This window comes from Octopus sinensis, linkage group LG25 (genome assembly GCF_006345805.1).
Source record: "Octopus sinensis linkage group LG25, ASM634580v1, whole genome shotgun sequence".
NCBI lineage: Eukaryota > Metazoa > Mollusca > Cephalopoda > Octopoda > Octopodidae > Octopus > Octopus sinensis.
Window position 1 is genome coordinate 15223907 of NC_043021.1, and position 11153 is coordinate 15235059.

The 11153-nt window shown below is 37.8% G+C and overlaps 1 protein-coding gene across 1 annotated transcript in view; it reads left to right on the plus strand.

The window, feature by feature from the left end:
• Positions 1-11153, plus strand: part of LOC115224303 (protein numb) — a 567004-nt gene that overhangs the window by 50202 nt on the left and 505649 nt on the right. The gene's annotated exons all lie outside the window — the stretch shown is intronic.

Below are 11153 nucleotides of genomic sequence, written 5' to 3' on the forward strand. Positions count from 1 at the left end.
TTATTAATTCATTGTTGTTTAGCTCCAGGTCCACCCTGATCTCTTATTTTGAGGCACAATGTATCCAGGACTACATTATCTAATTTGTTCTTTTTTCTATTTTTAACTTATTTGTTATTGTATTTCTGTTGAATTAATTGTTTCAATTAATTGTAAAAGAAAAACAAAACAAAAACAAAAACCTTTGTAAAAATAACTTTGTCATCATTAAAAGCTTTTGTTTGAAACATAATTTAACATGAAATGAATGGTTTTAATTCAGATCACTTTAACCCTTTAGTTACCATATTTCTGTTGAAATACACTGCATTGGTTTCAATTAATTGTGAAAGTAATGAAGAATTCGGTAAAACAACTGTCATTATTAAGCTGGTGTTTGGAATAGAAATTAACATGAAATTTTGATGATGGTTTTAATTTAGATTACTTGTAGCTTAGAACCAGGGTAACCTCAGGCTGTTTGGTTTCAAAAGGGTTAATGACTGTAAGGTGTGAGTTGAAGGAGAATTGACAAGATTTAGCAAGTCGGGTTAAGTGATTGTGTATAGAGTCCCTCATCCACTTGTGGACTTTGGCTGTTTTATGCAATAAGTAGACCCAGCGGAACTGACCGAAATAATATTCACCCTCCCCTTCTCGCCTAGTATGCTTAATAGTTAAATAGAAAGTTGAAAGGAAGTGTCGATATGAATAAATTTATATTTATTGTTATAGGTGTAAGATATCTTCATTAACTTCCAGCAGATTAATTGCTGATGATTACTGCTCTGTTTAATTGCAGACATTTCATGAAATCAATGTTGACAGAATTCGGTCATTACCAAACCTCTCTGTGAAGCTGCCATTGTATTTAGTTCTGGAAGTGTTTTAGACACTTTCAAAGAAATAATTCATTTAGTGGCGCTGTGTGCATAATTGAAGTATCCGAATTCCAGGTAGTGTTTGCATAGGCATCTGGTGAAGTTTAACGGAACATTAACAGCATTAAGTGCAATGGTGTCGGAGTGCCTGACAAGGTCATGGGGACTGCTTCCTTCCTCTAGACTCAGCAGGTGAAAAATACTAAATAAATAAAATTTTAAAAAATTTATCATGCATGGCCGTGTAGTTAAGAAGCTTGCTTTGCAACTGCATGGTTTTGGGTTCAGCTCCACTGCACAGCACCTTGGCCAAGTAATGCCTTATGAATGAATTTGATAGATGGAAACTGTGGAAGCCTGTCATGTGTGTGTGTGTGTGTGTTTGTCCTCCTGTACTGCTTGACAGCCATTGTTAGTTTGTTTACATCCCCATAACATAGCAGTCTGGCAAAAGAAACTGACAGGATATGTACCATATTTAGGAAAAACTAATAAGTCCTGGGGTTGGTTTGTTTAACTAAACCCTACAAGGCAGTGCCCCAGTTTGGCCACAGTCCAGTGAGTGAAACAAGTGAAAGACAGAAGATGCTAAAGAATTAAAGAGTAAGGCTATGACCTTCCTTGAGGGTCTGTTGTTTCACTTTAGTAGAAATATGTTTGGCTGGGGGTTAAATGTACTTCACATACACATTATTGTTCCTTTGCTCTGGACAGATCAAGCTGGCCTATGGTCAATGCATTCCATCCATGACTGTCTCGTCTAAGTTTTACACAATGTATCCACATCTCTGTCTTTATATGTCCAAGGGATCATGACATACCTATGCTTAAGTAAGGTAGGGATTTTGAAATGAATTTTGCTGCTATTTCTAACAGGTTGTGCGACCATATAAAGGCTCTCTGAGCATGTAAATTTCTAATATAAGTTATGCAAGTTAACCCTTTAACTCCTTTGTTGCCATATTTATATTAAAATACACTGCTTTTGTTTCGATTTTGAAAATACAGAAGAGTTTAGTAAAATAATTGTTGTTATTAAGCTGGGGTGCTGTGTGGGGATTGACTTGTCAAAGAATAGACCAAACATTTCCTCTTCGTATCGGAAAAAGTCACTAAAAGAGGTTTAGACAGGATCTGCTCTCTGACCTCGTTAAAAATCCCTCACCAGCTTCAACTACTCAAACAGACCCTTGGGTTGGAATGTTATCGCCTGAGTGGTGCAAAGGTGTCATCTGCCAGGAGTAGGGGAATCACCAACAAATGGTGAATGCAGCAACATGCTGTTACAGTGCATGTCTCCATCATGCTGCTGCTGCTAATAATAATAATAATGATAATAATAATAATATGCAGTACCAAGCAGTGGCTCTCATGGCTTCTGATCTTAACTGATTGGAAGTGTTATCATGTACATTGTTTTGTCTTGGTATAAAAGATGGGCTACAGCAAATATTCTGCTCAATACCACAGATTTGCTTGTCAGTTGTTTGACCTTAACCAGTTGAGCATGTCCCTTAGTGGCTGACGATATGTGCATCTCTGATCACGAGCAGAAGTAGTGGGGGAGCATCATAGCCATGTGTTGAGAGGTATTCTTTGGGGTTTGAATAATTCACCTCTGGAAACATGGGTGGTTCTTTCAACATCCTTAAACAACCCTTATTCAGGGACCTTTTGAGCAGGATGGGCTACTCAACCTGAAGAAATTTCTAACTGGGCCCCACCTGCAAGGTCATGTCCTGTTTATCTTGGTATGAGAACACCATGTCGCGCACATATGGTTGTGATGCATGTGCCTGGTGTACCCTTATCAGACGGGTGGTCATGATGGGTAAACTGGGCTTCGTATTATTTTACCCCAGTGTCACTTTGATGGCATGAACTGCTCTCTCACTCAATAATAATAATATAATAATAATAATAATAATTCTAACTGGGCCCCACCTGCAAGGTCATGTGCTGTTTATCTTGATATGAGATCACCATGTCGCACACGTATAGTTGTGATGCATGTGCCTAGTGTACCCTTATCAGACGGGGGTCATGATGGGTAAACTGGGTTTCGTATATTTTACCCCAGTGTCACTTTGATGACATGCACTGCTCTCTCACTCAATAATAATAATAATAATAATAATAATAATATAATAATAATAATAATAATAATAATAATTCTAACTGGGCCCCACCTGCAAGGTCATGTGCTGTTTATCTTGATATGAGATCACCATGTCGCACACGTATAGTTGTGATGCATGTGCCTAGTGTACCCTTATCAGACGAGTGGTCATGATGGGTAAACTGGGTTTCGTATATTTTACCCCAGTGTCACTTTGATGACATGCACTGCTCTCTCACTCAATAATAATAATAATAATAATAAATAATAATAAGCTGGTTTGGAACATAAAATGAAATTTTATTTTAATTTAGTTCACTATAAAACAGGAAATTTGTATCACAGAACCAGGAATGGTTCTCAGGTGTGCTGCTACCGGGTTAAACCTTTTGTTAGCAAATTTCTGTTGGAATTCATTTAGTTTCTGTTAGTGTTGGAACTAATGAAGAATTTAGTAACATAATAGTCATTATTAAGCTGGTGCTGGAACAGAAATTGGAATGAAATTTTGATGGAAGGTTTTGATTTGGATCACTTTAAAACAGGAAATTTGTATCATTAGAACCAGGGATAGTTCTCAGGCAGGCTACTATCGAGAGTAAATTCTTTTGTTGCCATATTTCTGTTGAAATACACTGCTCTAGTTTCAGTTAGTTTTAAAAAATATGAAGAATTTATGAAAATAACTTTGTCATTATTAATTAAGCTGGTGTTTAGAATACAAGTTGACATGAAATTTTGATGGAAGGCTTTCAGACTACCTTAAAACAGGAAATTTGTATCATAGTCTCAAGGGTGGTCTGAGTGGGTCGGGAAAACTGTTTAGAATATAACTTTGTAATTTAGAATTAAAAATTTTTTTTAATTTTTTTTTTTTTTTTTTTTACTGGACTTTCATTGGACTGTGGTCATGCTTCAGCACTAGCTTCAAAAGTTTAGTTGATCAAATTTACCTCAATTTTTACATTTTAACCCTTTAGCATTTACATTATTTACATTTGATGGATATTTCTCCTCATCTTTGTTGTTAACACAACGTTTTGGCTGATATACCTTCAAGCCTTCATCAGGTGTCTTGGGGAAATTTTGCACCTGGGTTCTCATTCCTAAGCACTTTTCAATGTTATTATTATTATTCAGGTCCCTGCCTGGAATTGAACTCGGAATCCTGGGGTTAGTAGCCTGTGCTCTTAGCCATATGCCCGTGGGCATAATACCCAATGCTAAATGATGGACCACAAGCTCAAAAGATGTACATATTCACTCCCCACCCAGCATACCTGTATACATATTTATTTGTGTGTGTGTGTGTGATTTGCTTTCACATAGTTTTTGCCCACTAAATTCACTCACCTGGGTTATATAAGTAGACACCCAAGGTGACACTCAGTGAAATTGAACCTGAAATCCTGTGGTTGCAAGGTAAGCTTCTAAATTACAAAACCATGCCTGTGACTTACTGTTTAGAGTAAAACTTGCTATTTTTGAATAAAACTTGTCCTAATTAAATGTTTAAATGTCTGAGATGAGTTATCGTTAATACGATTATGATTTTTCGGACAATTACCTTCATCTTTGGAGATGGAATTTGTAAAATATTGATTTCTGTCATGGGCATGGAGCCACAAATTTTGGCAGCAGGAGTATGGGTGTTCATATTGATCTTGATATTTCACAGTACAAATGTTTAAAATCTCTAAAGAGAAGTTTAATAGTTCAGAAAAATTTTTTAAAGAAGTTATCTGTCTGAAGACTTCAAACTAACAAAATTGTGATGATGGAATGATGGTCTGCAGGGAATCTGACCCAACCGATTTGCTGTTTTTTCATTCCATACCTCTTCAGCACAAGCATGGCCCTGTGGTAAGAAGTTGGCTTCCTAACCACATGGTTTGGGTTCAGTTCCACAGTCTGGCATCTAGGGTGAGTGTCTTTACTATAACCCTGTGCTGACCAAAGCCTTGTAAGTAGATTTGGTTGGCAGAAACTGAAAGAAGCCTGTCGTATATATATATATATATATACATATATATATATGTATATATATATCAGAAATATTAAGTTTCTAAATATCTCATAGAGATATGTACAGTGGTGGAGCAATAGAGTGGTTGCATACTGTCAACTTAACTTGACAGTCCTGTAAGGGAATTACACCACCGCTGTTTAACCCTAGGAAGCATCGACGCTTCCTGTCGGCCATGACACATTTCCTGTGTCCTTATATATTTAGCTTTGGAGGTGTTTGTCTCCCCTTCGTAAACATATAAAGTGTTTGTCTCTCCTTCGTAAATATATAAGGACACAGGAAATGTGTCAAGGCCGACAGGAAGCGTTGATGCTTCCTAGGGCTAAACAGCGGTGGTGTAATTCCCTTACAGGACTGTCACGTTAAGTTGACAGTATACAACCACTCTCTCTCTCTATATATATATATATAATTATCATTTAATGTCAGCTTTCCATGCTGGCATGGGTTATGTGTGGGTGTGTGTTTGTGTGTTACTGTCTCCTTAAGTTCATGCAGGCAGTGTCCTTCATTTCCAGTCTTCTATGAAAGCATGTCTTGTGGGGGGAAATATTACCTTACTTGGAAACAGGAGGTGAGGGTTGGTAACAGGAAGGGCATCCAGCCATAGAAAGTCCACCTCATCAGATTTAGTTTGACCCATGCAAGCATGGAAAAGGGGACATTAAAAGAACAATCAGTTTTGTGTTTAGATCCTTTCGTTGGGTAATTTTGCCCTTCATCCGAACCGGGTTCAATAAAATATCAGTACCACTAAAATGCTTTTTAGTTCAAACGGTTATACTTTTATCTCCTTTCATACACACTTCCTATTGATAATCAATCACTTTCATTTTATTACAAATTATTTTAAAATTCTTTTTAAAGAAATTATTACTCTAACCCCCCACCTTTTTTGTGTGTTGTATTTTATCCTTTGATGTTGCTCTAAGTGCCTTGGGCCCTTGTAGCCAATAAAAGAAAACATTACTATTAATTATTATTATTTTTGCTGTTGTTGTTTAGGCATTGAGCTGGCTTAAAATGGTTTGTAGCATTTCTTTCAATTCTTATGTTCTGAGACCAGATTCTGTCAAGGTCAACTTTGCTTTTCATATTTTCAGAGTCGATAAATTAAGTACCAGTGAAACACTGGGGTCAATGTAATCGACTAGTCCCTCTCTTCCTCAAATTTCAGGTCTTGTGCCTTTAACAGAAAGGATTGGTGAGCTGGCAGAATCGTTATCACTCTGAGCATTTTATCCATCTTCACATTCTGTGTTCAAATTCCACCGAGGTCGATTTTGCCTTTCATCCTTTCTGGGTTGATAAATTAAGTGGCAGTGAAACATTGGGGTCAATGCAGTTGATTAGTCCCCTCCCACAATATTTCAGGTCTTGTGCCTATAATAGAAATGATTGTTGTTGTTGTTGTTTAGATAGTGAGTTGGCTCAGTTGTTAGCACTTAAGACAAAATGGTTGGCTGCAATTCTTTCAGCTCCTCTGTTCTGAGTTCAAATTGCTGGGGTCAATAAAATAAACACTAGTTAATTACTGGGATTGATGTGATTGACTTCTTCTTCCCTTCAAAATTACCGGCCTTGTGCCAAAATTAGAAAGAATTATTATTACTCAAGAGTTATTATTATATAGGCGCAGGAGTGGCTGTGTGGTAAGTAGCTTGTTTACCAACCACATGGTTCCGGGTTCAGTCCCACTGCGTGGCACCTTGGGCAAGTGTCTTCTACTATAGCCTCGGGCCGACCAAAGCCTTGTGAGTGGATTTGGTAGACGGAAACTGAAAGAAGCTCGTCGTATATATATATATATATATATGTGTGTGTTTGTGTTTGTCCCCTTAGCATTGCTTGACAACCGATGCTGGTGTGTTTATGTCCCCGTTACTTGACAGTTCGACAAAAGAGTCCGATAGAATAAGTACTGGGCTTACAAAAGAATAAGTCCCGGGGTCGAGTTGCTCGATTAAAGGCGGTGCTCCAGCATGGCCGCAGTCAAATGACTGAAATAAGTAAAAAGAGTAAAAAAGAGAGAGAGTAATATGCTAATTTAATTAGCAAGGATATCTCAGTTTTCAATATGTGACGCAATGTGTTTTCCAATCCTGCAGCAAGGAGCTCTTACGGGGAAACAGCTAAAACATTTGACTTACCTTTGAAGCTATTTTTAGTAAAAGCTGCTTTATTTTTAGAACAGGTTAATTAAAGGCTCCGGTTTTATACAGCTGTATATATATATATATATATATATATATATGAATGATCATGTTATTGATACAACCACGGTAGACTTACTTGGATGCCTTTATCTGTGCTGTTGTTTTTGTGTGTGAACGTATCTAGAACTTTCTCATGCACTACTTTCACACAACGGATGCTCTACTAAACTATAAATAGTTTCATTACTCAATGGAATCGTGTGAGTGGTTTCATACACTTGCAACATTTGTGTCAAACATGATCGAATGAGTGATTGATCAATCTATTGATTGGTTGTAGATGTTTTCTTTTCTATTGTCAACCGTTTTTTTTTGATGTTTTTCAAAAAGATATTTTTTCAAATAATATTGAAAATAAAGAATGACAAAATAAATACAATAAAATAATTCACTCTCTTTTTTTTTCTTGGTAATTTGCCAATAAAAATTATTTTCACTAATTATTATTTTTGTTTTTTGTTTTTGAATAGTTAGAAAGAGGTTAGGAACTGCCTTAAAATAAATAAATGTGAAAACGATAGTCTGCAGAAGAGGTAGTGTTTGTGACCTTTGCATATACTCCAAGATTGATGAGATTGGTGGAGCTGATTGTCCAGAATTTGAACATCTGTAGGTTAGTGTTTGGGGGGAAAAAATTTGGGTAGAGAGGGGAGGGAAAGCTTTAGATTGGCTTCTGTAAAAAAAAAAATTTGGTGGAGAAGGAAACTGTTGAAGCAATAGTTTGGTCTTGAGGAAAAAATATGGGTGAAAGGAATTGATGAAGTTGTAGATCTGGTAAGAAAAGATTGGTCTAAGTGCTAGCTAGATATCATCATCATTATCAATCCCTGGCCATAACTGCCACGAGTCCTAGGATGCATAGGGCTGATTACCTGATTTCTATTGTGTATAAGTGATTGAGATCTCAATAATTCCCTTGAGTGGGACATCAGTCTGTGACAGGGTTACTCATTCACAGCTGAGTGGACTGGAATAACATTAAGTGAAGTATTTCATTTTTGGATTTAGTTTGCAAGATTCTTTCTATGAGTTCGTGTGTTGAAGCATATTCTGTTGTGTCTGGGGAGAGTCATTTTCTTTTTGTGCCTTATAATGAAACTATTGAAAAGGTTGCAAGATGCAACGAAAATTTTAGGAAAATAAAAATAAGAAATAAGTGGAAATTTTACTGGCGAGTGTGTTACATTTTAAGACACACAAAGAAAATGACTCTCCCCAGACACAACAGATTAAGTGAAGTGTTTTGCTCAAAATCACAATGCACTGCCTGGTCCAGGAGCTGAAATCATGATTTTTGCAATTGTGAGTGCAACACCCTAACCACTGGGCCATGTGTCTTCACTGATCCTTTCATTACCTTATTTCCAATAAAATGGATAGTGACATGTCATCATCATCATTGTTTAACGTCCATTTTCTATGCTGACATGGGTTGGATGGTTTGACTGGGGACTGGCAAGCCAGGAGGTCGCACCAGTCTCCAGTCTGATCTGGCAATGTTTCTACAGCTGGATGCCCTTCCTAATGCCAACCACTCCGAGAGTGTAGTGGGTGCTTTTTATGTTCCACCGGCACAGGAGCCAGTCAGGTGGCACTGGCATCAGCCATGTTTGGATGGTACTTTTTACATGCTACCGGCACAGGAGCCAGTGAGGAGGGGGGCAGCATAGATCACGTTTGCATGGTGTTTTTATGTGCCACTGGCACAGGGAGCCAGTCAGGTGGTACTGGCAACCCACGTAAGAATGGTGCTTATTGCGTGCCACCCGCACGAGAGCCAGTCAGGCAGCACTGGCATCGGCCACAACGACAATTTCCATTTGATTGTGATTTGATTTTTGAATAAAGTTGGAGAAAAAGAATATTTTAGGAATTAGAAAGAATTATAAACTTTCCATTGTTCCTGTTGATATTAACCCCACCAGAGACCATGATTTTGTGATCATGAGTGCAACACCCTCAGCGCTAGGCCTAGACACCTTCACATAGCTAGATGGGATCCCTAAAACTGCTCATTGATTGATTTCCATTCTAAGGTGGAAATGAACACCGCTTCTCTCTCTGACATGTTTGACTAATTAGCCTAGTAATTATTGATTACCAGCACTTAATTAGTGTAATCAAGAATGTGTAAGTTAATCCCAACAGAATCTGAATTTAGCACACCACTCTAATGTTTATAAGTTTTGTACACTTTTCAATTAATCAATCACCTGCCATGAATAATTTATAAATATTAATGGTATCAGTATTTGCTTAAGCGGCAGAATTGACCCGCCTGGACTGCATGTTGAGCTTGCTTTATAAATTGTGTATGTGTACAAGCCAGTTTATTCTTTAACCCTTTTGATATCAATCTGCCTGAGACTGCCCCAGGTTCTTTGACTCGTGGTACAATATCACCCGCCAAAGCAATGTTTTAACCCTTTCATTACCAACCCGGCTGAAACCGGCTTTGGCTCTTTAGAACAAATGTCTTGTTTTCATAAGATTTGAATTAAAATGCTAAAGGGTTAAGCAAAATACAGAAAGAAGCCTGTTGTGTGTGTGTGTGTTTATGGATGTCTCTGGGTTTCAGTCCGTGTCTTCCTCCCTACTACTTGACAACCAGTGTTGGTTTGTTTGTATCCCCATAACTTAGTGGTTTGGCAAAAGAGACATAGAATAACTACTAGATTAAGATTGGATAGGGTTGAAAGGTGCATAAGGAGCATTAGATGATCACTGATGCATGAACTGGGAGAGGCAAGAAGAGTAGGTGATGACTGACCATGCAGATGAAATATTACTTGTAAAATTATTAAAGGATATGATGTAACTCCCTTCGACATTTGTTTCCACCTTGTGGTGTTGTAGTTTAGTCCCAGGTGCACATTAGACTACATTATGCAATGCTCCCACCCCCTTTTTTTTTAACACAATAGGATGTGATAGGAATGAGATTTAACTGCTTTTTCTAATTCAAACAATAATATAGAGGTTTCCTTGTTTGCTTGCTTCTTTTCATCTTGTGTATTTAGGACTGATTAGTTTTCTGCTCTCATTTCCTCTCCAAGCTAAATATACATCAAAGATTTGAACTCAACATTATTAACCCAACAAAACACTTGTAAGTTAAACACTGCTGTACCTCGTCTTACTACTTATTTACAATTAGCTGGATTGAGCCAGTAAGAGCAGGTGCCCTCATGGGGGTATATGGATCTCAGCCCCAAAGGCTAGTATTGGCCAGCAGTTGAGAAATTTTTCAGCTGCTTTCATTGAAATTTTTATGCATGGGATGATAATTCTTGAATTCATTTCAATACAACCTTTTCTCAACCACACAAGTGTGGATGTGTGTTTGAGAAATGTATCTATGTGTGTTTCTGGTGTACCCTTGTCTTGATGGTGTTTGATGGTTGTAAATGAGCATCACCGTCATACAAGCTGGCAGAAACGTTAGCACGCCGGGCGTAATACATAGCCGTATTTCATCTGCCATTATGTTCTGAGTTCAAATTCCGCTGAGGTCGACTTTGCCTTTCATCCTTTCGGGGTCGATTAAATAAGTACCAGTTGCGCACTGGGGTCGATGTAATCAACTTAATCTGTTTGTCTGTCCTTGTTTGTCCCCTCTGTGTTTGGCCCCTTGTGGGTAGTAAAGAAATGAGTATTGTTCATTTCTAGTCTAATGTGAAAAACACATCCAGGTATGAGGAAATGTTCCTTTGCTTAGAAACAAGTGGGGTTGGCAATAAGAAGGGCTTCCAGCTGTTAAAAAAAAAAAGTAGGTCTGAAGGTGATGATGATGATGATAGTGAGGCTGATGACTTCTACTGAAACATGCTGCAGTGTTTTATTTTGTAACCAGGGGCAGTTCAGGTGGGTTGGTGTCAAAGGGTTTTAAGGGGCAGCTTTTGATAGTTGTTAGGTCATTCTTACTCCAC